An 11,632-nucleotide genomic window follows, 5' to 3' on the forward strand; every position below is an offset into this window, starting at 1 on the left:
AATCACCAACTCCAGAGCAGTCTTGACTCGACTGGCGATGACTTTGGACAGAATTTTGTAGTCTACATTAAGCAGTGAGATGGGCCGCCAATTTCTGATTTCCGCCCTCTCCCCCTTCTACTTGTAGATGAGGGTGATGATGCCTTTCCTCATGGATTCTGACATGCTGCCGGCCAGGAGCGTACTCTCGTACACTTCCAGCAGGTCTGGGCTGACCCAGTCCCACAGGGCCGAATACAACTCAACTGGTAAGCCGTCGCTTCCGGGAGTTTTCTTCGTCTCAAAAGACTTGATGGCCTTTGTCAGCTTGTCCAGAGTTAGCGGTTTGTCCAGATTCTCCTGCATGCTGTCATCTAAGACCTCTGTGATAGATGACAGGAAGGACTGGGAGGCCATGCTGTCCATAGACTTCACGTCTTGCAGCCCAGCATTCAAGGATTTGCTAATCCTTAGTATGTCGGAGTGTGAAGTTGTGACCGAGCCATCCTCTTCCTTCAGGCTGCTGATCACAGAGCTCTCTCTGTGTACCTTTTGGAAGAAGAAACGCAAGCACGTCTCATCCTGCTCAATGGAGCAGACTCTGGACCGGAAGATGATCTTGGAGGCCTCCGTGGCAAAGAGCGAGGCCTGCTGGCTCTTCACCTCTTGGAGCACCTCCTTGACCTCGACACCCATCGACTGCAGCCGGAGCAGATTTTGCATTCTTTTCTGGAGTGCGGACATTTCCCTCTGTCTCTCTCACCCTCTAAACACCTTTGGAGATAAAGAACCTCTTGATGTTCTCCTTGATCGCTTCCCACCAGTGCACCGGATACTCAAAGAGGGTCTCACTGTTCTCCAACTTTTTCAATCTCTTTTGAGTTCCACAATGTTCTCTGGGGTTAGCAGTGTAGCATTGAGCTTCCATGTCGCCCTGCTAACCCGCTGGTCATCCTGTAAGTGACAGTCAACCAGTAAGAGGCAGCGGTCGGAGAAGAACACCAGCTTGACGTCGGTGGATCTGACCGTGAAAGCAGGGGACACATACAGGAAGTCAATCCTGGAACGGGCAGACCCGTCCAATCTTGACCATGTGTATCTACGCTGCTCTCTGTCTGCAGGTTTGCTGAAGACATTGTGCAGTTTGGCATTTTTTACTGTTTCATTTAAGAATCTGGGCGTAGCGTCCAGTTTTCTGTCGTCACTACCAGATCGTCCAGCTGCATCAATGATGCAGTTGAAGTCACCACCAAGAATGACCGGCCTGGATGTCGCCAGCAGCAGTGTGAGTTGCTGGAGGATGGTCAGCCACTCGCTGCATTGGACCGGGGCATATAAGTTGCTTAACTGGAGCGGAGCATTGTTGTACATTACATCTGCTACGAGAAGGCGACCGCCCACCAGCATCTTAACTTCAGAGATGGTTAAGTTGCCTCCCCGCAGCAGAATCCCCAGGCCGGAGGAACAGGAAACATTTCCCCTGGACCAGATCGATGGCCCGTGAGACCATTGCCTGTAAGTGCTGCAGTGCAGGATTCCACACTCCGAACAAAACAGTACGCCGGCTTTGACCTTTGCGAAGTCATCCAAGGTTGAAACACATCACGTGGTGGATTTAACACAATGCATGTTAATCGAAGCATTCTTTATATCCACTATAAAGTTGGGTGTTGCTTACCACACCAGGTGTCCTTGCTAGTCCCAGTCCTTGAGTATGTTCCTGCATACCCATCGTGTCCGCAAGCTGTTTCACATTCGTTGAGCCCAGAAACCCCTCATGGTTATTCATGAGGGTTTTGTTCCACTGGGGTGACATTGGCAGGTGGGGGACTGGTCTTGTAGGCAGCAAGGCTTGGGTTGACCTCTGCTGTTGGTGTCTTTCCCCTCGGTCCCTCCTCGAAGACATCACTGTTCCTGACTTCCCGGAGCTGGAGCTGGAATGCGCAGGACACTTCGCTGCTCTCGGTCTCCCGGAGCTGGGGTGCACTGAGCATCTCCTTGGGTTCCATGCTTTTGGTTTGGGGTGCGCTGGGCGTGTCACAGCTTCCACTGCCCCGGAGCTGGGGGGCTTTATCTTCCAGCTCCTTTGAGTTCTGCTGCTTCTTTTGGAGGTGCCATCGTTCCGGCCCTTCCTCGTGCAGTGAGGAGGAGCTGCTGTAGTCTGTCTCAGACGGTAGCCTCCTCTTGCCATTGGTTTGGGTGGTGACCTGTTCTTTTTTTGGAGCTTTTTTCTTTGTGTTCTTCCTTTGTACCACCTGCCACGGACCTGTTTGTCCATCTGCTGCCTCCCTCTCCATTAATTCTGTCTGTGGAGGAGGAGTTTCCAGGCACGGAGTAGGTGTTGTGTCACTGGTTGCAGCTGCCTCCCCTTTCTTCTCTTTCTCAGATAGACTTTCATCGCTGTGGGGAGGATTGCTTGTTTCCCTCCCAGCACCAGACGTGTTCACCGTTCCTTAACCCGGTCTTTCCTTGGTCCTTGCTGCCTGAGCATAACTGAGGCAGCGTTTGGGGCAGGTTTTGTAGCGGTGGCCTGCCCCACCTCACAGGTTGCAGTACTTACAATATTTACAGTCCTTGGTCTGTTGGCCTTCCTTCTTGCAGTTCTTGCAGACGACTGTGCTGCAGTTAGCTGCCACATGACCAGATTTGCCGCAGGTACGACAAACTCTGGGCTGCTCCGCATAGACCATGAAGCCTCGACTTCCCCCGAAAGCGAAGCTGGAGGGAGGATGGATGATGGCTGCGTTGGCATTGACCTTCAAGGTCACCTTGACCTGACGCTTGCTGGTCCAAATCCAAATGGGTCCTTGACATCAGTGCTGCCGCCGGCCAAGTCGACGTACCTGGTGAGGAAGGTGAGTTCATCCACGACAGGAACATGGAGGTTGTAGAGATGGCTTCTCACCACCCGGTCACGTTGCGATGGCAGTGTGAAGAGCGGCTCCATTGTGAGGATCGACAGCGGCGCCTGGTTTCCCTTCTCCTTGAACACCTTTAGGAACTTGATGCATCCGCCACGTACTTGGACGTCAAGTCAAAATATCCACAGCTGGGGAAGTCCTGCAGGCAGAAGATGTTCGCAGCTTGGAATCCACAGCAATCAATAAGGATTTTATTAATGTAGAAGGTACGATCAACCAGTGCATCTCCATCATTATCCTTCACTACCACCCGAACGGTGTTACACACACACTGGCCTGAAGTTACAGAATTGGTTACAGCCATTTTACTCAAAAACTTACCTGAGACATGATCATGGTCTCTCCCCTGCTCCTCTTCCAGACATTTCCACAATCTCACAAATACTTTCACAAAGAGTGAAGAATTCCTCCCGCACTTCCCTGCTTTACCTTCTGGAGGAATGCAGTCCGGCTACTTCTGATTGGTTACTGTCTACTGAATCTCATTGGCTGGTTCATGTCACCAATCAGGTAGCTGCTATTTCGCCGATCATCAAAGGGCAATGAGAAAATGGGGCGGAGATTGACAGTGGCAAATTGTCAGAGCTGAAACCCATTCACAAATTTGAAAAGCCCGCCAAAATATTTGTGAAACAAGGAACAGCTGAAATATAATAAATAATATCGTCTGAAGAGTAAAATGTATTTCACTCTCTCCTGATATTGTGTTTCTCCTCATTGTCCGTCACATATACCAGACTTACTTTCCTTCCAGGAGCGGAGCGGAGAGGAGTGGACCTGTGGGGAGAGCGCCAATAGCAGAACCAATAAATTGAGCCCAAGGATCGCGGACCAGTCACTCACCTTCCGGGAGAGGACTGGACCTGTGGGGAGAACACCGAGAGTGGAGCCGATAAATTGAGCCCGAGGATCGTGGCCCAGTCACTCACCCTCCGGGAGAGGAGCAGACCTGTGGGGAGAACACCGACAGTGGAGCCAATACATTGAGCCCGAGGATTGCGACCCAGTCACTCACCTTCCGGGAGAGGAGCGGAGAGCAGTCCAGGCACGCCGGAGTTTGAAAACAAAGTGAGCAGTGATGTCACAGGAAGGCTGCAAGGTGATTGGTTGGTGAGTATCTGCTGTCAGGGAGTTACTCGAAATAGCTGGGTAAGTAACTAAAAGTAAAGGGAAAGGTCTACAGTTTTTTCAATAAAGGAGGTCGTGTTTTTTGGGGGAGAATCAAGGTCCCTAGTGTAAATAATTTAATTTTTGGGTAATTTAAGGGGATAAATTAAGGGTAAGTCATGGCAGGGCAGTTCGGCAATGTGGAGTGATCCTCCTGTGCAATGTGGGAAGTCAGGGAGACTTCAAGTATCCAGGGCGAACACGTGTGCAGGATGTGTCTCCAGCTGCAGCTACTCGAAATCCACGTTTCGGATCTGGAGCGGCGGCTGGAGATACTGTGGAGCATCTGCGAGGCTGAGATCATCATGGATAGCACGTCTAGGGAGGTGGTCACACCGCAGGTAAAGACTGCTCAGGTAGAAAGGGAATGGGTCACCACCAGGCAGAGTAGAAGAACTAGGCAGGTAGTGAAGGAGTCCCCTGGATCCATCTCCCTTTCTAACAGATTTTCCACTTTGAATACTGTTGGGGGAGATAGCTTCTCAGGGGAATGCAGCAAGAACAAAGTCTGTGGCACCACAGGTGGATCAGCTGCACAGGAGGGGCGGAAAAGGAGTAGAAGAGCTATAGTGATAGGGGATTCTATCGTAAGAGGTACAGATAGGCATTTCTGTGGCTGCAAACGTGATTCCAGGATGAAATGTTGCCTCCCTGATGCTAGGGTCAAGGATGTCACAGAGTGGCTGCAGGACAAGGGGGGAGGGTGAACAGTCAGAGGTCATGGTACACATTGGCACAAATGACATAGGTGGAAAGAGGGATGAGGTCCTGCAACCAGAATTTAGGGAGCTAGATAGCAGATTAAAAAGCAGGACCTCAAAGGTTGTAATCTCTGGATTACTCCCAATGCCACATGCTAATGAGTATAGGAATAAGAGGGTAGAGCAGATGAATGCATGGCTGAGGATATGGTGCAGGAGGGAGGGCCTTAGTTTCCTCGACCACTGGGTCTGTTTCTTATTCCTATCACAGAGACATGGTTGAGGGAGGGGCTGGACTGGCAGCTCAGTATTCCAGGGTACAGAATCTACAGGCAAGACAGGTGACGGGGTAAAAGAGGAGGTGGCATTGCACTGTTGATCAAGGAGTCAATTACTTCAGTAAGGAAGGATGATATCTTAGAAATTCCTCAAATGAGGCCATATGGGTAGAACTTAAAAAAAAAAGGGGACAATCACTTGGCTGGGAGTGTACTACAGGCCTCTAAACAGACAGGAAGAGATAGAGGAGAAAATATGTCTGCAAATCTCAGAGAGGTGTAAGAATCTTCTTCTTCTTTGGCCTCCTTGTCTCAAGAAACAATGGGTAAGCACCTGGAGGTGGTCAGTGGTTTGTGAAGCAGCGCCTGGAGTGGCTATAAAGGCCAATTCTGGAGTGATAGACTCTTCCACAGGTGCTGCAGATAAAATTGGTTTTCAGGGCTGTTACACAGTTGGCTCTACCCTTGCGCTTCTGTCTTTTTTCCTGCCAACTGCGAAGTCTCTTCGACTCGCCACATTTTAGCCCCACCTTTATGGCTGCCCGCCAGCTCTGGCGATCACTGGTAACTGACTCCCACGACTTGTGATCAATGTCACAGGACTTCATATTGCGTTTGCAGACGTCTTTTAAGCGGAGACATGGACGGCCGGTGGGTCTGATACCAGTGATGAGCTCGCTGTACAATGTGTCCTTGGGGATCCTGCCATCTTCCATGTGGCTCACATGGCCAAGTCATCTCAAGTGCCACTGGCTCAGTAGGATGTATATGCTGGGGTTGTGTTGGAGATATGGTCCTGCCACCTGATGCCAAGGATTCTCCGGAGGCTGCGAAGATGGAACGAATTGAGACGTAGCTCTTGGCTGACATACGTTGTCCAGGCCTCGCTGCAGTAGAGCAAGGTACTGAGGACACAGGCTTGATACACTTGGACTTTTGTGTTCTGTGTCAGTGTGCCATTTTCCCACACTCTCTTGGCCAGTCTGGACATAGCAGTGGAAGCCTTTCCCATGCACTTGTTGATTTCTGCATCGAGAGACAGGTTACTGGTGATAGTTGAGCCTAGGTAGGTGAACTCTTGAACCACTTCCAGAGCGTGGTCGCCGATATTAATGCATGGAGCATTTCTGACGTCCTGTCCCATGATGTTCTTTTTCTTGAGGCTGATGGTTAGGCCATATTCGTTGCAGGCAGCCGCAAACCTGTCGATGAGACTCTGCAGCCACTCTTCAGTGTGAGATATTAATGCAGCATCGTCAGCAAAGAGGAGTTCCCTGATGAGGACTTTCCGTACTTTGGTCTTCGCTCTTAGACGGGCAAGGTTGAACAACCTGCCACCTGATCTTGTGTGGAGGAAAATTCCTTCTTCTGAAGGGTTGAATGTATGTGAGAGCAGCAGGGAGAAGAAGATCCCAAACAATGTAGGTGCGAGAACACAGCCCTGTTTCATGCCACTCAGGATAGGAAAGGGGTCTGATGAGGTGCCGTTATGCTAAATTGTGCCTTTCATATTGTCATGGAATGAGGTGATGATACTTAGTAGCTTTGGTGGACATCCAATCTTTTCTAGTAGTCTGAAGAGACCATGTCTGCTGACGAGGTCAAAGGCTTTGGTGAGATCTATGAAAGCAACGTAGAGGGGCATCTGTTGTTCACGGCATTTCTCCTGTAGCTGGTGAAGGGAGAACAGCATGTCAATGTTGGATCTCTCTGCTCGAAAGCTACACTGTGCCTCAGGGTAGATACGCTCAGCCAGCTTCTGGAGCCTGTTTAAAGCGACTCGAGTGAAGACTTTCCCCACTATCCTGAACAGGGAGATTCCACGGTAATTGTTGCAGTCACCGCGGTCACCCTTGTTCTTATAGAGGGTGATGATATTGCCATCGCGCATGTCCTGTGGTACTGCTCCCTCGTCCCAGCACAGGCAAAGCAGTTCGTAGAGTGCTGGAAGTATAGCAGGCTTGGTACTCTTGATTATTTCAGGGTAATGCTGTGCTTCCCAGGTGCTTTTCTGCTGGCTAGAGAATGAATGGCATCACTGAGTTCCGATTTTGTTGGCTGTACGTCCAGCTCATCCATGACTGGCAGAGACTGGGCTGCATTGAGGGCGGTCTCAGTGACAACATTTTCCCTGGAGTACAGTTCTAGGTAGTGCTCCACCCAGCAGTCCATTTACTTCTGTTGGTCAGTGATTGTGTCTCGATTTAGATTTGAGGGGCGCGATCTTCTTGATGGTTGGCCCAAAAGCTCTCTTAATGCCATCATACATTCCTCTGATGTTTCCGGTGTCAGAGGCCAGCTGAATATGACTGCATAGGTGTTGCCAGTAGTCATTTGCACAGTGCCTGGCTATTCTTTGTGCAGCGCTTCTGGCTGCTTTAAGAGCTACGGATGTTAACTCGCTGGGGGCTTTCTTGTAGTTCAACAGTGCTATGCGCTTAGCGGCTGTGACAGGTTCCAGCTCTTCAAAGTGTGATTTAAACCAGTCTGCATTCTGCTTCACACGTTTGCCATAGGTGATCATAGCTGAGTCATAGATGGCATCTCTGATGTGGGCCCACTTGGTCTCTGCATTCCCTGTTGGAGTGTTTTGAAGGAATTTATCAAGTGAATTTAGAAACTTACGTAACAGCTGTGGATAAGAAATTCTGCTAGTGTTGATGCGCGGGCAGCCCTTCCGCTTGGAGTGATGCAGCTTCTTTGGTTTGAGTCTAACCTTGCTGCATACCACACACTGCACACCACACACATCCTTGTCCACTCAACACAGTATTAGACTGGCAGTAAAGTAGCTTGTATGCAGCTTGCTGTGAAATGGCATGAGACTGACATCTCTTGGTGTGAAATAGAACTGCAAGATGGAAATTGATTGACAATAAAAAGCTCGGTGGGAATGTAAGCTGTGAGGGGGATACAAAGGGCTGGATTTTATTTGGTTCACTCCCCCCGAGATTCCGGCCTTGCTCCAATTCTGGTCTTTTGAGCATCGCTGATTTTTAGCGCTCCACCGCTGGCAGCTGTGACATCAGATGTCCACGCCCGAAGCCTGAGATTTCCCTCCCTGAACTCTCCACCTCTCGACCTCTCTTCCCTCCTTTAAAACACTCATGGAAGCCGACTTCTGTGACCAAGCTTTTGACCATCTGCTCTAATATGGTCTTGTGTGGCTTGGGGTCCAAGTTTGCTTTCCGACACTCCTGTGAAGTGCCATGGAATGCTGTATTACGTTAAAGGTGCTCGACAAATTTACACACAAGTTGTTGTTGCTTTTGGTCTGGAATGTATTGCCTGAGAGAATGGTGGAAGGAGACTCAATCGTAAAGTTGAAAAGGGAATTTTGATAAATAGTAGAAAGGAAATGAAAGAGCTGCCACAGGCACGATGGGCCGCCCTGGTTGTAGATGTCGTCGTGAGATGTGAGATGATGGACTTGCAGCAAATCCTTTGGTGATGGGATAGTTTCCCATGGTGCACTTTGTCTGATAGCTGAAGAGGTCAATCTGTGAGAGGCAGGTTCTTCCACAAGTGCCACATATGAGGTGGGATTATCAGGTGTCGCTGTTTTCCATGTTGGCACCTGCTGTCAGGCTGCTGTAGTCACTGATCGTCACGGTGACGCACACACCAGTCCAGGGGTAATATCACCATTTCCCTCTGTTGTTGGCCAGTGTCTCCCATGTGTGAAAATCGATGTTTCGGGCCTTCATGTCCTGCTTGCAGGCATCCTTGAAGTGGGGCTTTGGGCATCCAACTGGTCTTCTGTCTCCGGTGACCTCCCCATACAGAATACCCTTGGGAATGTGTCATCTTCCATCCTGCAAACGTGCCTGAGCCAGCAAAGTCACCTCTGCTTGACGAATGTGAGCATACTCGGGAGATTTGCTTTTGAAAGCATTGTTACATTTGTGATTTTGTCCAGTGTTTATTTGCGCAGTGTCTCACTGTCTTTTGCACAACTGCCTTGGCTAATTTCAAGTCACATAATGTTCTGGCTGCTGGTTTCATGTTGTGCATCAGGTCAGTTCTGCTTTTTGCTTCAATAACAGATGTCATCTCTGCTGAGTAGGTGGGGAAGAGACAGTTGCCCACCTCCTTCTGGAATGTGTCTTTGCAAAGCAGGTGTGGAAAGAGATGCAGCGGTTTTTGTCGAGGTTCATCCCAAGCAGCTCTGTAACACAGGAGTCTGTGCTCTCCGGGCTGTTCCCAGGGACGCACACCGAGACAAACATCAACTGCTGCTGGAGGAACATCAATTCGGTGAAAGACACTATTTGGTCTGCCCTAAACTTGCTGGTCTTCCAGCGCAAAAAGTTGTCCACGACCGAGTGTTGCAGACTGGCACATTCCAAGGTCCAGGACTACGTGCTGAGGGACGCACTAAAGCTTGGGGTAGCTGCTGCAAAGGCTTAATGGGGAAAGACCATTGTGTCAGGTCCTCCCACCATAGTGAACCAAGGAACTGGACCCATGGGAAACCCATCGGGCTGTATACACCAAATATGATTTTGCTGTAAAATGTACATGGCAGGTAAAATGGAATGGAAGGGTTGTGAGGCAACTCACTCCACTATTAAGGAAAACTGATTTCTTCCACACTTTTTGGAATGTCATAGAGTCATGGAGAGATACAGCACTCAAACAGGCCCTTCGGCCCACCGAATCTGTGCTGCCCACCAACCACCCATTTACACTAATCCTACATTAATCCCATATTCGCTACCACATCCCCACCTTCCCTCAATTCTCCTACCACCGACCTACACTCGGGGCAATTTACAATGGCCAATTTACCTATCAACCTGCAAGTCTTTGGCTGTGGAGGAAACCAGAGGACCCGGCGAAAACCCACGCGATCACAGGGAGAACTTGCAAACTCCACACAGGCAGTACCCAGAACCGAACCCGGGTCGCTGGAGCTGTGAGGCTGCAGTGACTTTTTCCAGATTTTTATGAATAAAGTATATTTTGGAAAAACAAAATTCTTAATGAAGTAGGCGCAGTCGATGGGTGCAACTCCTTCTCTATCTTTCACCGCCACCCTAACGGTGTTACGCACCCCCTGGCCTGGAGCTCTGGTGTTGGTTGCAGCCATTTTTACTTGACGCTTTCCTGGGACAAGTACTAAATCCTCAACTGACAGGGAAACCACCACCACGATAGATCTCCAATCCCAAAGGGCGGAATGCCCTAAATACGGTGCTGAAACCACCTCCCACCCCCAACAAAACACAAAAACAGCACTTGCATTATCAAACGCCACTGATCACGGTCTCTCCCCTGCCAGCTAAGTCCAAGCATTGAGGTGGAGAAGTGCGTACTTGGAGCTGCGAAGAAACGAGCACGAGTGTTTATAGCAAATAATATTTGGGAGCAGAAACACTGTCCAGCAACAGCTAGTAAATTCTATTTTTGATTCAGATAATCAGGGGTGAGCGCAAAAGCTGACCCCCAACTATCACAAATTCTGCAGTTGAGTATCCCACATTTGAAGACATCACAGGCATCGGCAAACCCACAGTACAATAGGTTAGCCTCATCCTGGGGGAACTTTTTTTTTATTTCCAAAATATACTTTATTCATAAAAATCTGTAAAAATTACATTGCCAAACAGTTTCAAACAGCACCAAAAAATACAAACAGTGCAAAGGTGATCAGTTTCCTTCTATACGATCATGAGTTTCTTCACAACCCTTCCATTTCACTATTGTTATGCCAATTACAGTTTCACATTTACAGCAAAAGAAAATATCAACAAAACAGTTCGAGGAGTTTCCCATGGATCCAACCCCTCAGTTCAGCTTGGTGGGAGGAACCTTACTTTTTTTTTTCCAGAATATACTTTATTCATAAAAATCTGTAAAAATTACATTGCCAAACAGTTTCCAAACAGCACCAAAAAATACAAACATTGCAAGGGAGATCAGTTTCCTTCAATACTGTCATGAGTTTCTTCCCAACCCTTCTGTTTCACAATTGTCATGTCAATTACAGCTTTACATTTACAGCAATTGAGAATATTAACGAGACAGTTCGAGGGGTTTCCCATTGATCCAGCCCGTCAGTCCAGCTTGGTGGGGGAACCTTACACTGTGGTCTTTCCCCATTGAGCCTTTGCTGCGGCTGCCCCAAGCTTTAGTGCGTCCCTCAGCACGTAGTCCTGGACCTTGGAATGTGCCAGTCTGCAACATTCGGTGGTGGACAACTCTTTGCACTGGAAGACCAGCAAGTTTCGTGCAGACCAAAGGGCGTCTTTCACCGAGTTGATAGTCCTCCAGCAGCAGTTGATGTTTGTCTCGGTGTGCGTCCCTGGGAACAGCCCGGAGAGCACAGACTCCTGTGTTACAGATCTGCTTGGGATGAACCTTGACAAAAACCGCTGCATCGCTTTCCACACCTGCTTTGCAAAGGCACATTCCAGGAGGAGGTGGGCGACCGTCTCTTCCCCACCACAGCCAACACGGGGGCATTGTGCGGAGGGGCGAGACTTCGGGTGTGCATGAACGATCTGACGGGGAGGGCTCTTCTCACCACCAGCCAAGCTACATCTTGGTGCTTGTTTGAAAGTTCTGGTGATGAGGCATTCCG

General features: G+C 49.3%; 1 non-coding gene across 1 annotated transcript; it reads right to left on the bottom strand.

Annotated features, from left to right (window-relative positions):
• Positions 1-10,469: 10,469 nt before the first annotated feature.
• LOC137362023 (U1 spliceosomal RNA) lies at positions 10,470-10,633 on the bottom strand. The gene has a single exon (XR_010972380.1). It is a non-coding gene; the product is annotated as a U1 spliceosomal RNA (small nuclear RNA).
• Between the last annotated feature and the right edge of the window lie 999 nt (positions 10,634-11,632).

Source organism: Heterodontus francisci, unplaced genomic scaffold (genome assembly GCF_036365525.1).
Source record: "Heterodontus francisci isolate sHetFra1 unplaced genomic scaffold, sHetFra1.hap1 HAP1_SCAFFOLD_86, whole genome shotgun sequence".
Taxonomy (NCBI): Eukaryota; Metazoa; Chordata; class Chondrichthyes; order Heterodontiformes; family Heterodontidae; genus Heterodontus; species Heterodontus francisci.